This window comes from Emydura macquarii, unplaced genomic scaffold (assembly GCF_026122565.2).
Source record: "Emydura macquarii macquarii isolate MOO-44397 ecotype Brisbane River unplaced genomic scaffold, CSIRO-AGI_Emac_v2 contig_3671, whole genome shotgun sequence".
In the NCBI taxonomy this organism is placed as follows: domain Eukaryota; kingdom Metazoa; phylum Chordata; order Testudines; family Chelidae; genus Emydura; species Emydura macquarii.
This window is the reverse complement of record NW_027133808.1, coordinates 3,136,663-3,152,483: the sequence shown is the minus strand read 5'-3', so window position 1 is coordinate 3,152,483 and position 15,821 is coordinate 3,136,663.

Sequence of the window (15,821 nt, the reverse complement as noted above, 5' to 3'; positions counted from 1 at the left end):
GCCTTTGCTAAGATTTGTCATTGAAGAAACAGTTTTCCTACTCATGAGTTCAGAAAATAGAACCTCTAGTGATAAAGAAGTCAGTTAACATACTTCATAAATATATAACCTTTGTCCAGGACCAAATTAATTCCCTTGAAGCTCATTTAATGTAAAAATAAGGGAATTTTTTTTACCAAAAAACAATGTACCATTCTATTTCTTTGAATTGATTTTTCAGAGTCAGGAAAATGGAATTATCATTACTTTATTATGTAAGCTTTTATGAATGATAAAAGAGTTTGAGTTCTTCTTGTAAAAGCCTTACAATTGTCCCTGTAATGCCTTATTATGTAGTCACAGAGCTAAGGAATCTGTAAATTATTCTTCCAATCCCTAATAGAATCTGTATTAAATAATTTTAGCCAAATGTATCCCTATCATTCAGGTTTGAACAAATCCTATATCTTAAACAATATTCCAGGCCTACTGATGGTAATGAAAGAAAGAAATACCACAAAGCTTAGCAACACAGTGCTTAACAGTAATTCAATTGTTGGAATAATGGAATCTATGTCAATTAACCATGACAGAATCTCCTATTCAGTAACTGTTCAAGTGCCAAGAAAAGGAACAAAAAGTCTAGCTAACAGCATTAGAAGAGAGCTGGTTGGTATTATTCTTGGGTACCTTCATATTACATGAGATTACAAAGGCCTGGAGACTGCTAAAAGTACATTGAAGGGAGATAAACAGGATACTTATGAATAAAAGAAAATAAGCCGAACCAGGAACAGTTTATTCTTTGTAAAAATAAATATTTTTGTATAGTCAGTAATAATTCACATGTACCTAGCAGTGGAGACTTATTTTTTGTTTGTTTCTCATAATACAAGTGCAAAAATATATTCCTTGAATATGAAAGGCAATGCATTTAAAATTGATAATAAGAGACACTTTGAATACAGCACAGAATTAACCTATGGAACTCATTGCCACAAGATATCACTGAGGCTGAGAGCTTTGGTAGGATTTGAGAGAGGATTAAATGTTTATATGGAAAATGAGAATATCCACATTAAATAAGATCAAATGTTTTTAAAGGGATTTTTTTAAATGTAGATGCTTTGACAGTCTTATATACCTTTTCACATGTGGAGAGGATGCTCAGTCTCAGTTTGTGGAAAAACAGGCGCAAGATGAAGTCAAAGCAACATGAGCACATCTCATATCATTGCATGCTTTGATGAGTCATAGGAGTAGCCATTATCCATAGTCTGGCTAAAAAGTCCACAGGAAGGCTCACTGGGTGGGGACAAGATCCTTCTATGGTAGGGATTCTCAAACTGGGGGGTCACAACCCCTCAGGGAGTCAAGTTTACTAAGGGGGGGTTTCAAGTTGTCACACCCCCACTCATGCTGGGGCTCTGGCTGTCAGCCATGCATGGGGCTGACAGCTAAGCCCTTCAGAGCTGGGTGGCCAGAGAACAGTGGCTGCTGGCCAGGTGCCCAGCTGAGAAGACCGCGCTGCCCACAGCAACAGTAAGGTTGGCATGGCATGGGGGGTCATCACTTTTTTGGGTTGTGTCGTCACAGCCTGAAATATTTTCAAAGGGGGGTCCCAGCAAACAAAGTTTGAAAACCCGTGTTCTACGTTCTGTTGTGAGAGCTAAACGTCCTTTAATGGGCCATCAACTTGAATAGTCCTTTCAGAATGTGCTTGCAAGATTGAATACAAACTACCTTGTGGGTGTTACTTCAGGAGCAAACGCACTAGAAATACAGGTAGAGAGTCAATATTCATAACTTCAGATACAAAGATGGTACATGCATACAAACAGAATAATCATATTTGATAACTTTTGTTAATCACAATTTTAATGTTAATTTGTTAACTTTGTGATAATCACATTTGTAACTTTTCCATTGATACCTTACATGACATACTTCATATAAGATTTGTCGCAACAGTTTATAACAGTGGCAGCAACAATTATATACATGGACATAAGTTAATCAAACAACAACACATCCTTATTTCACGTTTGCCCCAACTAAGCCCCCAACCTAATGTGGGGAAGGCCAAAAAACCCCCACATTGCCTTGGCCAATCTGTCAGTGAGAGAAAAAATTCCTTCCCAGCCCGCCCACAAAAGGAGCAACTGGAGTAATGGCCACAATGGATCCTGACAAAACCTGAGGATTTCACATAATCATTCCTTTTAATTTCCCCTGATTGCCTATTCAGAGGGATCTTCACCAGCATGTCCTCTACAGGTAATAGTTCGATGTCAAAGTGTCAGCAGGGATTGCTGTCTGTGAGCTTTATGGATCCACTATGGTTACCCTCTCTGACTGTCCATCAGCCAAAGAAGAACCCATCCTTCTATGATACCTAGGCAAAGAAAAGAATGCCCAGGCATCATTCTCAAGTGCACTTGATTATCATATGTGACTCGGTGTGTCGGGCAGGGGAGAAGCCAAGACCCTACACCTGGAAAGGAATGGCTAAGTGCCCAGGTAGGACCTCTGTTTCCATCCATGGGGATACGCTTTCTGGAGAGGCATATGGTTTCATGGTTGTGAGGCACAGCTGGGCCAGCTAATGTTCAACCTCCAGCTGGGTTCTGTGCTGTGGAGGCTACAGACCAGGCTTTGCTCAAAAGTTGTACCACTGCAACACCATTGAATTCAGTGGGGTGAAACAAGTGTCATTGAGAACAGAGTTTGACTGGTATGTTTGATCAATACATTTGTTCATTCTTTGACTGTCTTAAATCCCATCCCTTCATCCGTAAAAGGAACTGTCTGTTACTCAAAGTCTGTACAGTTTGTACACAATGAAACCCCATTTTCAAATGTCTCCTAGGCTCTACCATAAAACAAATAATAAACAATAGCAATAACTTTCCACATTGGTCAGTGTTTTACAAAAGAGGGTAAATATTGCCATGTGTATTACCCTGAGTACTTTGTCCTTCATGCCTTACCTCAGCAGTATTCACAGCTTTCACTAAATCTTTAACATACCATGGACTCATTCTGAAGTTAATAATTTTATACAGTACATCTGGTGACATGGTATCTGTAAAAATGACCAAACATTAATATGTTCATTGTTGAGCCTGTTTTATTCCTTGAACTGCCTCTTCCTCATCTCACTCTCTCTCACACACACACTTACTTCCACCCAGTTAGCTCATTTAGATCAAAGTCTGTGTAATACAATGTTGTATTTAGTTCTAGGCAGACAACCTACAATACTGAATGTTAGCAATCTAAAGTAAGTATTTTAAAATTGTGCTATGGACATAAATTTGCTTAATTCATAAAGTAACGTGTAACACTAACTTGGAAACCTTTGTTTTTTCACCAGAATAACTGTGCTCCTAGAAGAGATAATGGCATCTCGCTTTTGATGCCCAAGTTCCATCAATGAATCCAAACTTGTGACACAGACTTAATGAACTGGGTTTATCAGTGACTGGAAACTTAATTAATAATGAATAATTTATTCATTTAATGTAACTATTTTGCTGTTCATAAAATACCTGACAAACTAATTTTCTCACAATTTTTGATATTTGAAATTATTTGAAATTTATTGAGTATGGAAATAGCTTTTGGTCTGTAGACTGTTGGTGGACAAATTGTGAGTATTCAGTATTCACAATTTGAACAGTTCAGATTGCACATGTGGGTATATTTGTTTTTCTTTGAATGGAGAAGCATAAACCTTTGGATCTTGCTTCTGATGCAGACGCTCATGGTTACAAATTTGAAATTGGCTTTTTGGGCATATTTTACAGTAATATCTTAAACTTCACTGGTTTGGTGAGTATTCTGTCAGTAAACTTAGCTGTAAAAATATTCACCAAAAACTGTACATATAAATGCCAGTTTTTAAGTCTGATGTGCCAGTATCAGCATCTGAATGGAGAATTTGGACAGCCTTTAATGACACCTTAAAATTGAGACCATAGTGTCAGCTCTGTAGATGTCTTCACTTATATGATCTCTCAGGAGCAGGCAGGTTTTCAATGAATTTTAAAAGGGTAGTGGAATTTCTACAGTGAGAAACAAGGGGAGAAAGGACTCTCATTAATTCTCTTCCACTGGCACAATATTTGGTCTAGATATTACTTCTGAAAAATGCTCTGAGCACCTACTAATTTAAATAGAATTAAAGGGTGCCCAGCACCATGAAGGATTAGGCACCTTTTTCCAAGTTACTGTCAGACAGTATTGGACTATGGTTGTGGGCCCCTTTGATTTGGGGATATCAGAGATGTAAAGGGGTGTCCCAGGTTTCCATTTAAATAATCTTAGAAATGTGTGTAACTTTAGTGCCTTTGTGGCCAAGATGGAGTCTGCTCTGCAGGCAGCTCTGGCCAGGAAAAGGCACGTGCAGTAACACAGCAGTGAGTCCCTTCCACCCCAAGGTCACCTGCTCCAAACCCACCAGAGTGAACACACATACTGGGATAGCACAGTGACTATAGGAGAGGGAAATATTTATTTACAGAGGGATGAATGAGGAAATATAGGGGGGAGCAGTTAAACAGGGATACATTCAACACAAGGCCCCATAGGCCCAGTGGCATCACAGACTGAAAGGGCAGGCATCGAGCAATGCATCTGCATCTGCACTCAGAGTTCAGGAATCCTGGGCAAAGTTCCAGTCTGGTGGTGAGTCTTGGGTGCCCCTGGTCATCTTCAGCGCCAGTGAACTTTCCCCAGCAAACCTTTGCTGGGCTCCTCCCCTGCGTCCCTGGTCAGCTGCTCTGTCCCTCCCTGGCTTCGGGCAGGTTCTCCTGCTCCACTTTTGTGAGGGCCTGCTTGGCTGGCTGCAGCCCTTCTGTCTGGAGCTCCAGACACACCCTGTCGCTCTCCCCTCTCTCTCCTCACCCCTCCCCAAACAGCATTTCCTCCTTCTGGAACAATCAGCATTTCCCTCCACTGGGACCATGCTTTCTAAAACCCCAAAGGGGTTACACATGAATTGATGTAAAGGAAGTACTAGGCTTGAAAAGAAAAGGGCAGCTGGGGCCGTAAGAAGGAACCTAAATACTTCAGTATATGCTTTGATTATATACCGGGAAACTTTTAAATTAGGGACTGTCCAAAGAATCGTCTCACTAACTCTTCCCCAAATCCTTAGAGTGGCCATACTCATGGTAGTGTGATAATGGTGGATTGGAATTTGTTGGGCAGTGAAGGGTGCAAGAAACATTTGGCAGGTCTGCCTCAAAAATGCTAAGAATGTTTGTGCTATTTGATTGTCTCCCTTTCTCTGAAACTAGGTTGTTTGTCTTGGAATTAGGGGAGTGCAGATACCATAATGAGAGCTTTTGGGAAGATCTTCACATCCTAAATGAAGTCATTAGTCTGTTTTTGCCAGTTGTGATGATTTTTTTCTGTTGCTGGAATTTTGTCTGCGTCACTTGACCTGACTCTTTTTTCCCTTCCTTTTTAGTATAGAAAACCTGGGACTGAAGTCAGGCATGATTATAACTAACTTCAAATGTTATGTGGTATTACAGCTCTGCCATGGTCATAAATCTCAGTTAAAAAATAAAAATAAATAACAGAAAGAGAGAGAGAGGCTGAGAGAGAGACTGGTGTGCAAATACCCAGGCCATTAGCCTTGATACTATAGTAGATTTCTGCAGCTCCATCATTACTTCCAAAAAGTGTTTGTTTCAGTACTGTCATGCCCCAAACAATCACTGTTGGCTTTAATGTAAATAAGGATAAAATTTGCCAAAGGGGAGAACTTTAAATTACATAAGCTTCTAATTGACAAAATACAGTCTAAATGGAAGGGTAATATTGAGAGTAGCAAGCTAAGACTTCTCAAGGGTTTGAATGAAAGAACTGAGCACAGTAAAAGGTGCAGTAAAAGGTATTTTAAAGCTATCACACTGTAAAATGGCATACACTTTTACAGGGAGAAGGAAAAAGGCAGAAATAATGAAAATCCCTTAAGGACATTAGTTAATGCCCAGTTGTGTGCCATTTTGGTTCAGACTCTATATCTAGGTTCAGATATGGACTGCTGAGAGGGCGCAGATCAAAATCCCAATCCTGATGGTTTAAATTACCAGGTTGTAGGATTTCATTACAAAAGTTTCATGAAGCTCTAGTTATATGCTGGTGGCATGCAGCAATTAAGGTAGCTCTCCTCATGCTGACATAATGAAATGAAAGCAGCCGAAGCAGGTGTCAAACCTAATCACCTGCCTTGTTGTTATAATGCAGCAGCTTAAAACTCTTCAAAGCTTACATATAAACCCAATAGCATTCTTCTGGTCATGTAATTTCTGTTTGTTAATGAGCAGATAAATGTGCTTGCTGTCGGCACAATGCAAGAGGGAACCACAAATCAGTCACAGGCCAGGCTTTAAGTGTGGAACTGGCCCAAGTATTTGCTAGCATTGAAAGCAAAAATATTTTTCTTCTATTCTTTATTTATGATTTATTATTCACTTAAACGTACCCTATTTGCTTCACTGTCAGTGCAATGCAGTAATAATTAATTCAATGGTGGGAAATGGCCAGTGTGTTCACCCTGAGACACTAGAAAATATTCAAGTTCAAAATACTCTTTCAAAATCTTTCCTTTCTTCTATTTTATTAATCAAAAGACAAATGGGTTTGTCATCGGTGCATTGCAGTAGGGAAACACATTTATTAAACTGTGCCACATAATGTCTTAATCCCTTGTTTCCTTGTGAATGTATCCATTAAATCTACCCTCAAACCATTGACTTTCCTGAATCGTTCTTTCAACGTGGTTTCTATTTTTTATATGTAATGAACTGGCAAATGTGAATTTTACCATTTCCCTCTACTGGTTGGAGTCAGAACTACTTGCCTGCGATTCATAGGCTACATATTGTTTTGAAGATTCTCCTTTAGTTCAAGTGCTGAAGCCTGTCTTTTGGGGGCCCAATCCAACTTCCACTGCAATCATTGGCAAAACTCCAGTTGTCCTTAGCGGTTCAGGATCAGATCCTTGAAGCAGGGGAATCTGAATTCTTGCCTAGCTGTTACGATGAATTTTCAAGTGGTCATGGTGTCCAGCATAGGCAGAACCATAAGGATCCAGAAAGCTAACAGCTTCTTAGTATTATTCTGCACCTAGAAGATGAAGTACTTTCATACTTATGATAGGGCTCTCTCATTTAATTTGTTGTAGTTAATTTATCTGTTTTATAATTTTAGCCCTTGTGCTCTTTGTGAATTATACGTGAGCAGGTGGTAATTTTTACAAATGTGTTTATTTGTAGTTTTATCTAATTTTAGATAAAGTTTGTTCATTCAATATTTTTTGTATTTTCCCAATTCTGCTTATAAAGTTGAAAAATTTAAAATAAAGCTATAGTAAAATTTGTGCAGTGTTTCTCTTCTGTACTTTTCTTTTTGATTTATGGGTTTGTTTGTTTTTTTAAACTAATGGTTTTACGGTTTTAAAGTAGTACAATGGGAATAGAATTGGTGTCAGATGGTGCCCGACAATTCTAGACTCAGACAATGCAGAACTTTCAAAATCACTAGAAAAGAGCGAGCCTTTTTTATTAAGAATCATAAAATCACAAAACGGACTTTGTCGAACTAGAATGTATTAACTGTAGATTATAAAATGAAACATTCCCTACCACCCGTGGTCTCTGCAATTGCTGTTGCCAGTGCTGGGTGGTGTCCTGTATTTCTGGCTGCTGAATATTTTTCTCAGGCCACCGATAATAAAATCCAGCAACCACAGTTTAGTAATGAAATCTGTTTATAAATAAGGAGCTTTTTTGCTTTTTGTTGATGGTTGTTTTTAATAAATTTTATTGTGGTATTTGAGTATATAAGTTCAATACAATTTACTGATACAGCAATGATTTATAAATCATGGCTAAGTACACTGATGCTATTTACAGAGTTCATTTTTGTAAGTTTATATCTCAGCTGAAGCCTTGATACAGAAAAGTGCTTAAACCTGTGTCTAAGTATGTGAGTAATCCCATTGAAGTCACACCTAAACTTGCTGTGCTTAAACCCCTTCATGAATGAGTTTAATTGAATATATGAGTTTAGTTAAATTTTATAAGCAGTAATGAGCTGCTGTAAAAATACAAATCAGTGAAATGTTATAAGTACTAAATTTTTTTTTAAAATAAAACCTTTATTACCAGGCTTCTTTTTATGATGCAATGCCCATTGATCAAAATCAATGGAAAGAATCACATTGATTTCAGATTTGGATCACAAATTTGAGAATTACTTGATATTACATAATTCTTGAGGTGTCCAGGTGAGTTTTTGCTGATGTTGATAAAGTCCCCTGTATTCATTATATGGTAATGTGGTGGTTTGTATATTGTTTTCATAAGTGGGGAGGAGTTTTACTTTCTTCTCCTTCAAATATTTGGCTGCTATAGCAGAAACTTTTGCGAGAGGAAATACTTTGTTACAAGGTTTTTCTCAAAACAATGGGCCAGAGAAGACCATTTTAGAATAAGGGGGAGTTTGTGGTGATGTAGAGCCAACATAGAGGCTTGTACATTGTCCTTTCTGTTGGTCTAATCAGAAAAGGGAGTATGGCTACAGAAAGGGGAGGAGACCAGGATCCCACTATACCATGCAATTCCTAGTCTGTGTTTCTGGACATAAGACCTGTGAGATTTAAACTGCTGTAACACAGTGCATGGGTTCACTCACACAAAGAGCCACACCAGAGTTTGGGGATTGAAAGGAGAGCTGTAAACCACATTAGCACACATACCCCTGACTTTCATTGAGTGCATTTTAGTCACACCTAAAGATCTAGCCTGATACATTTGTTATTTATTTAAACTATTATATTTCCATTTTTCATGGGTTTTTAAATTAAGTATTTCAGAAGTCTTTGTCATTTTTGAGGCTCTTGCAGCTGATGCTAGAGATGAAGTATTATTTGTCAGGAGACAAACATAAATGGCTGCCAGCAGTCAGGAAATCTAGCACAGAGATCCTATGATGTTGGTCAGAGAGTGGTAACAGGACTATATGGATTTATTGTTTACTCTCTTTAATATTGTAGTCTACATTGATTTTTTTTTTGAAAGGCTGGAAGTTTCAGCAACACTGAACACTTATAATATTGGAACAGGGTTGAAGTATAATGGTGTGTGGCTTTTAACTTTCATTATTTAGATTTCTTGGAAATTTAAAAACAATCAGGCTGCCATTTTGTGAGGAAGAGTTGATGCCACATATTAAAAGAATTACACTCCCTCTTGAATTCCCTCTTAGGCACTTAGCTTTTGTTCTTTCTTGGGGTACATGTTGTTTGTTTTATTCTAAAATAAAAGTCATTGAGACAGAAAATGTATATGGTTGCTCTTTATGCATGCAAAAAATATAACAAGAAACTTTTCTCTTTCTTATTTTCTTCCTGTTTATCACGTGTCCTAAAAGCTGTTGTGAGAATTTTAGAAGCTGCTTCTTTTTCTGAAGCACTTGTTGTTTTTACAACACTTCAGAGATGATATTTTCCCTCTAATTTGTTAATCACAGGCTTTTAGGAAGGAAACTTTTAGTGGCACCTGGAGAGAACTGTTCACTGCCAATTTGAAAGTTTGCTATTACTCTATTTGACCAACCTACAATGGATGATGGATGCATGTGGAGTGAAAATCCTAACCACGGGTAAATACATCTTCACCATTTATAGGCTTTTGACTGTTTTGAACTAGGTTAGGACTCTGTCTAAAATAAATAAGCCTCAGCAGTTCATAAATATTTGATATTGGTTACTCTTCATATTTCTTCAGGGAATGGTACATCTGGATAAAATAAAGACCCTTCAGGAACACTGGTTTGTCCTTGATGACTTTTTCCTGATTCTCCTCTCATTGTATCGTCCTTCCCTCCCCCATTTTTTAATAACTTACATTGTGTTTGCCCTTTTTTAGTATCATTCCAATATTTCATGCCTACTTTCCACATCAGATTATGACAGACTGTTGGATGGCCGTCTGATCCGACTGGGTCACTGCAGCCCTTCCTCGGGTCCAGACTCTGGGGAAGGCCACAGCATCTTCCTAAATGGGGAACAACGTCTCCATGTGAGTTGTAGCCTGGGCCCCCAGGCAGGGCAGACTGCCAAGCAGTCTATCGCCCCAGCCCTTAGGCAGGGCGGGCGAGCGAGCAGTCTATCGTCCTGGCCCTGAGGCAGGGCAAGCAGGCAGTGGATCCACTTTCTGTAGCATTAAGGAGGAGTAGGCTCTCCTGGAGTGGCTAGGGAAGGGGGGAGGGGGAAGCAGGCCCACCCGTATCCACTGCGTCTGTTACCAGATTTGCCCTTCTCCTTGGGGTATGCTCATTTATTAGGGTTACCTTCCTGGAAGGGGGTGTGATTCTAGGGGTGTGATTCTACTAATGTACTGCTTGTGTTACTTGTGTGTTCATAGGGCTACAAGCCCCCTCCCAATGGAGGTATCCTGCAGGACCTAAGGTTTTCAGGGCTGGGTTCCTCCAGCACAACCCCCCACAGATACGCACACACACACATACACAGTTCAGCTCAACTTAGTGCGTCTGAGCAGACCGGGCTGTCAGCACTCTCAGCTGACCCCTTATATGTCCCTGAACTCAGCAGGCTGGGTGACACCACACTCTCAGTGGCTACCCTTATATGCCCCTTTGCAACACACCAGAATAGAGCAGGCTGGATCCAAACAGCACCTTTTTGGCTACTCCCCTTAATTGCCCCTTGGAATCAATCAGGCTGGGTCAAACAGCACTTGAGCTGCACCCTCATTTGCCCCTGGACTCCGTAGGCTAGGCAGAGTAGCACTTCCTGGCTGTCCCCTTCATATGCCCCTTTACACACAATTGTTCTAGCAGTAACCCCCTTGATGAGCAAACCCCATAGAATTTTTGGGCACTCCCGAGATCTTTGGCTTAGGTAAGAGAAGCGTTACTACAGAGCAAGATAGGGACCAAGGACACAAAGGAAGAAAATAAAGGTTGGAGAGATAGAGAGAGAAAGTGGCAACCAGCTTGATGATAACAGTTATTTTATTGCTAGGTATATAAAACTTACAATACTAATAGTAATACCATACCAGGAGAGAAAAACAATCAAAACACTTACAGTACTACACAATTACAGTTGGGGGTATTGGAGAAAGCTATCCCAGGTTTGATTACAAAAGTAGAAAGTTATACCTGGACTAAGAGAGGGAGAGATAGAGAGGGAGAGATAAGTTGTGTTGGGGGAAAAGGAGGAGGGGGGGTTTGGTCTCACCACTCCATGCAGTTCAGAGGTTCCCAGGAAGAGGCTTGTCAGTTCAGGGTCTGGAGGGCTTTGAGTCTGGCAGAGCCCCCAACACGATCAGTCAGGAAGAGAAGACAGGTTACAGTGGAACTGATGCAGAGTTTGGATCCAAGCATCAGAACAGAGGTTTGAGCTTTGATAGGGGATTTGTAGATGCCAGGTTTGTTTATGGATAAACAATGTCTGGACAAAAGGAGCTGATCATTCCTGGAAGGGCGTCCTTTCTTGAGAGAGGGCTCACAATGCAACCAGGTTTCAGTGTTTTGCATACCAATAACTAGAATGGTCTGATAACTGCGGAGCTGGGTGTGTACAGGTGTGAGTTCAGTTACATCGAGAGCAGAGATTTCCCAAAATGCAGTGCTTCCCTGCTTCAGCAATCCCAGAGTTCAGTGCGTGTTCCATCTTCGATGTAGATGAGGCTTCTGTTCTTCATTCATGTGCTAACTGAGATGCTTATGAGGCATGGGGAGTTGTCTCACCCTTGATGGGAGGGTTCCAATTGTGTCCTGGGGAGTTGTCTCACCTTTGATGGGAGGGTTCCAATTGTGTCTCTTGTATGAGGCATGGGGAGTTGCCTCACCCTTGATGGGAGGGTTTCAGTTGTGTCCCCTGCCTTTTCATATTGAAATGCCTTTGGTTTCTGGTTCAAGCAGCCTTTGGTTTCTGGTTCAAGCATGGGCTGGTGGGGGGGTAATTCAGGTGAGCCAGAGAGAGAGAGTTGGGGTTTTGCGCCCTGGTTCCCCAAGAACACAGAGCTGCTAGGTAACACGTCCCAGCCCAGGGCCCTAGCAGTGAGCCGCAACACACCAACGGGGACTTGGCTGTCCCTGGGCCATTTCCTCCCCATATCCCCAGGTACCTGTCTCGTTGGGGTCCTCGTGGTCGCTGGGGTACTCGGTCCATGGTAGGCCTGCCAGTCCCTCCTCATCCACTGGTGGCAAGGCGGGGAGCTCCTCGGCAAGGGGCAACTCCTCCAGGTCACAGGGGTCCTGGGACTCTTCGACATTGGGCAACTCATCTAGGTCTTGCCCAGCCTCTCGGGGCTTGGCATCGGGTAGCTCCTCCAGGTCCCATCCGGCCTCAGGGGGTATCTCCCATCCAGGTTGCTCGGTGGGCTCGGTCCAGTCACTGGGCTCTGGTAGCCTGGTCCAGCCGGGGCCCGGAGGCCCTACCCAGTCTCTGGGCCCTGAGGTAGGATCGGGGACTGGTTGGAGGTCTCTGCTCTGGGAGGCAAGCGTCCCTGGTATCGGCTCGGCTCCAATCCAGCCTGGGCCTGAGCCAGTGGGGCAGCACATCTGCCTCCAACAGCAGTCTTCTCCCTGCTGAGCTCTGGGGCCTGTCTTTTATACTACCCCTTCTTACAGAGATTCCTCCCTGCTGTTGCTGGTTGGGCTGGCCGGGCGGTCCTATCACAGCCCTGCCTTTTGGTTGCCAGGCAGACTAGCCTGCCGGCCCTATCACAGCCCAGCCCTTCTGTTGCCGGGCGGACTTGCCTGCTGGCTCTGTTTCGGTCCAGACAGGTCGCTGCGGCCCTTCCTTGGGTCCAGACTCCGGGGAAGGCCATAGCACTTTCCTACACAGCCTATTTGCAATAATCTACCATTCCTTTAAAATATGTCAGATAACATTTTTAAAGTTAACAAAACTATTTCCTGTTTGCTTTTTTACTTTGTTAGCATTCTTCAAAACTGAATAAAATGTCATTTTTAACTCAAAAACAAAAAACCTCTTCTCCTCTACCACAATGATGATCATTTGAGCATACAGTAGACAACTGCCCATGAGACCACCAACTTATTTCACATAGCCCAAGAAATGATTGGTGAAATCTTGTCCCTATTGAAGCCAGTGGGGCCAGGATTTCACCCAACAGCCATTATTAATGGCCTGTAAAAGTCTTTCTATCCTACTGACAACCTTCCGAGTCAGCCTGTCACATACATTTTTATTTATTCCAAACATTTAAACTCATTTATTTAATGGCTGTTGGTGACAGTCCTAGATTCATAGATTCTAAGGCCAGAAGGAACCATTATGATCCTCAGGTCTCACTTCCTGTTTAAAACAGGCCATACACCTTCCCCAAAATAATTCTTTGATTATAGCTAATAGAAAAACATTCATTCTTCATTTAAAAATTGTCAGTGATGGAGAATACACCACAACCCTTGGTAAATTGTTCTAATGCCTCATTACTGTCTTTGTTAAAAATTTCTACCTTACTTCCAGGCTGAATTTGTCTAGTTTCAACTTCAATCCTGTTATACCTTTCTCTGCTAGACTGAAGAGTCCATTATTAAATATTTGTTCCCTTGTAGGTATTTAAAGACTGTAATGAAGTCACTCATCCCTTTCTTTGTTAAGCTAAATAGACTCAGGGAGCTCAATCTATCACAATAAGGCATGTGTCAAATCCTTTAATCATTTTTTGTGGCTTTTTTCTGAACCCTCTCTAATTTACCAACCTGCTTGATGTGTGGGCACCAGAACTGGACGAAGTATTCCAGCATTGGTCATGCCAATATTAAACACAGAGATAAAATAACCTCACTATTCCTATTCTAGATTCTGCTCTATTTTTTGAAGAATTTTTAGGATCTCATTTGATTTTTTTTTTAGTTTAAACAGATTTTAATGTTGGATTTCACACAGCAGATATGATCTGTATGTTTCATCACTAATATTCAGTGTGTTTGATGTTAAAATCTAAGGTAGATTTTATGATCCTCACAAATGTTGATATGTACAAACATTTCTTTTCTATCTAAAATAAACTTCCTATTGATCTCAGTTGGTCGTGTTCCTGGTTGCAGCATTTTTCATACAAAATAGGAAGGAATGCTGTCTAGAAGTCCTGGAGCAGAGGCACCTTTTGGTCTAAAAGAAAATAGATAGTAAGAACATTCCAAAAATTTCCATTTGATCTGTTTTTGATGAGAAAAAATGGGTTTTTGACTAAAGATTTTTTTTGTGAAAGTATTTGATTTCTACAAATAATTTCAACTTTTCATTGAAAAACCAAACTCCCTAAAATTGAAAACTTTTGGTTTGGAAGTGCTGTTTCAGTGTCTCAAGATATTTGTAGTCCTCATATCCCCAATCTTCTCTGTGAGTTGGCTTCCCCACCTGAACTACAATTCCCACGATGCACCACAATGACTAAGTTGGTGTATCACAAGAGATGCTAGGGCCACCTGGCAGATAAAGGGAACAATGGGGAACAATGGGGAGCTATAGCACCAGAACTATGACTCCCATGAGGCAATACAGCTGTATTTTCAAATAATTTTTTTCTGGTTTAAACCAAAAGTTTCTGGTGAACATATTTTAGTTTACACCTGAAGATGTCTCGTTTCGGATTATTTTGCCAAAAAAGTAATAAAATAAAATAAAATAAAATAAATAAATTTTAAAAGAGCCAGAAATTAAAAGGCAAAATTGCCAAAAAAGATGTTTGTGTTTGTCTTTTGCCAAAAAGTAAAATAAATATAAATAAAATAAAAGTAACCCAAAACATTTACCAATCAGGTCTAAAATTTAGTTAATATTGATGGTCTGACTATGAAAAAAAGAACCGATACTTACTCAGTTTTCCAGAATCCTATTTTACAAGTAACTATAGTGTGTGGTAAATCAGTAAATTAACAAATTGGATTACATAATAATATTTATTGTTAAATTTTTATTTGTAAATTAATCTGTGTGATTAACGTGACAATTTCTTGTAGATTCTTAACCTCCTCCCTAAAAGATGAAAAATGAAGTCCATCAAGATACTTAATATGTGGAAGTACATTATCCATTGGGAAAAAAAATCCCTGGTCTGTCTGAACAGGAGTCCTGCTGGGATTTCAATAGCACATTCCTTTTTATATTTAAGCAGTTTAATAGATTTGGCAGCTTAATAAAATCCATTTCACTCTGAACCTTATAACTCCCATTTTTTTCTGTATTGCATGATGTAGCTCATACTCTTTTCATATAGAGGGCACTTTATACCTCTGTATTGCAGTCCACATGCCATTTCCATCAGCTTTTCCCCAGACAGACAAAACTGAGTAGAGTCCAAAGCATTATAATAACATTTGTCTCTGTTGTTGATGAGGGCTAGCACATATTAATTTGTCATTTGCTGGATATTTATCAACCAGATTGCAGGCTATTGCCATACTGAGATTGTTAAAAGTCTTTATTAAAACTGATACTGATGAAATTTAATGGCCTTCATTGTATGCATGATGTTGTTATAAATATATATGTATTTGTGAAACATTATAAGTATTTATGTATATATAATAGTGCATATGACCATAGTTATAGTGTTTCACCAATCAATATCTACCAAAATATGAATTCAGGAATCCAGCACAGTGAAAAATTGTGTACCTATTATAGCAATAAATATTTTCTTTCTCCTGCTGCAGTTCAAGCCCTGAAATATCTTTAATGAAACAGTATTACTGGTGGAACTGGAACATAGTAGCTAGTAGTTACCATGGCAATCATAATTTTTTAAGTATTCCAT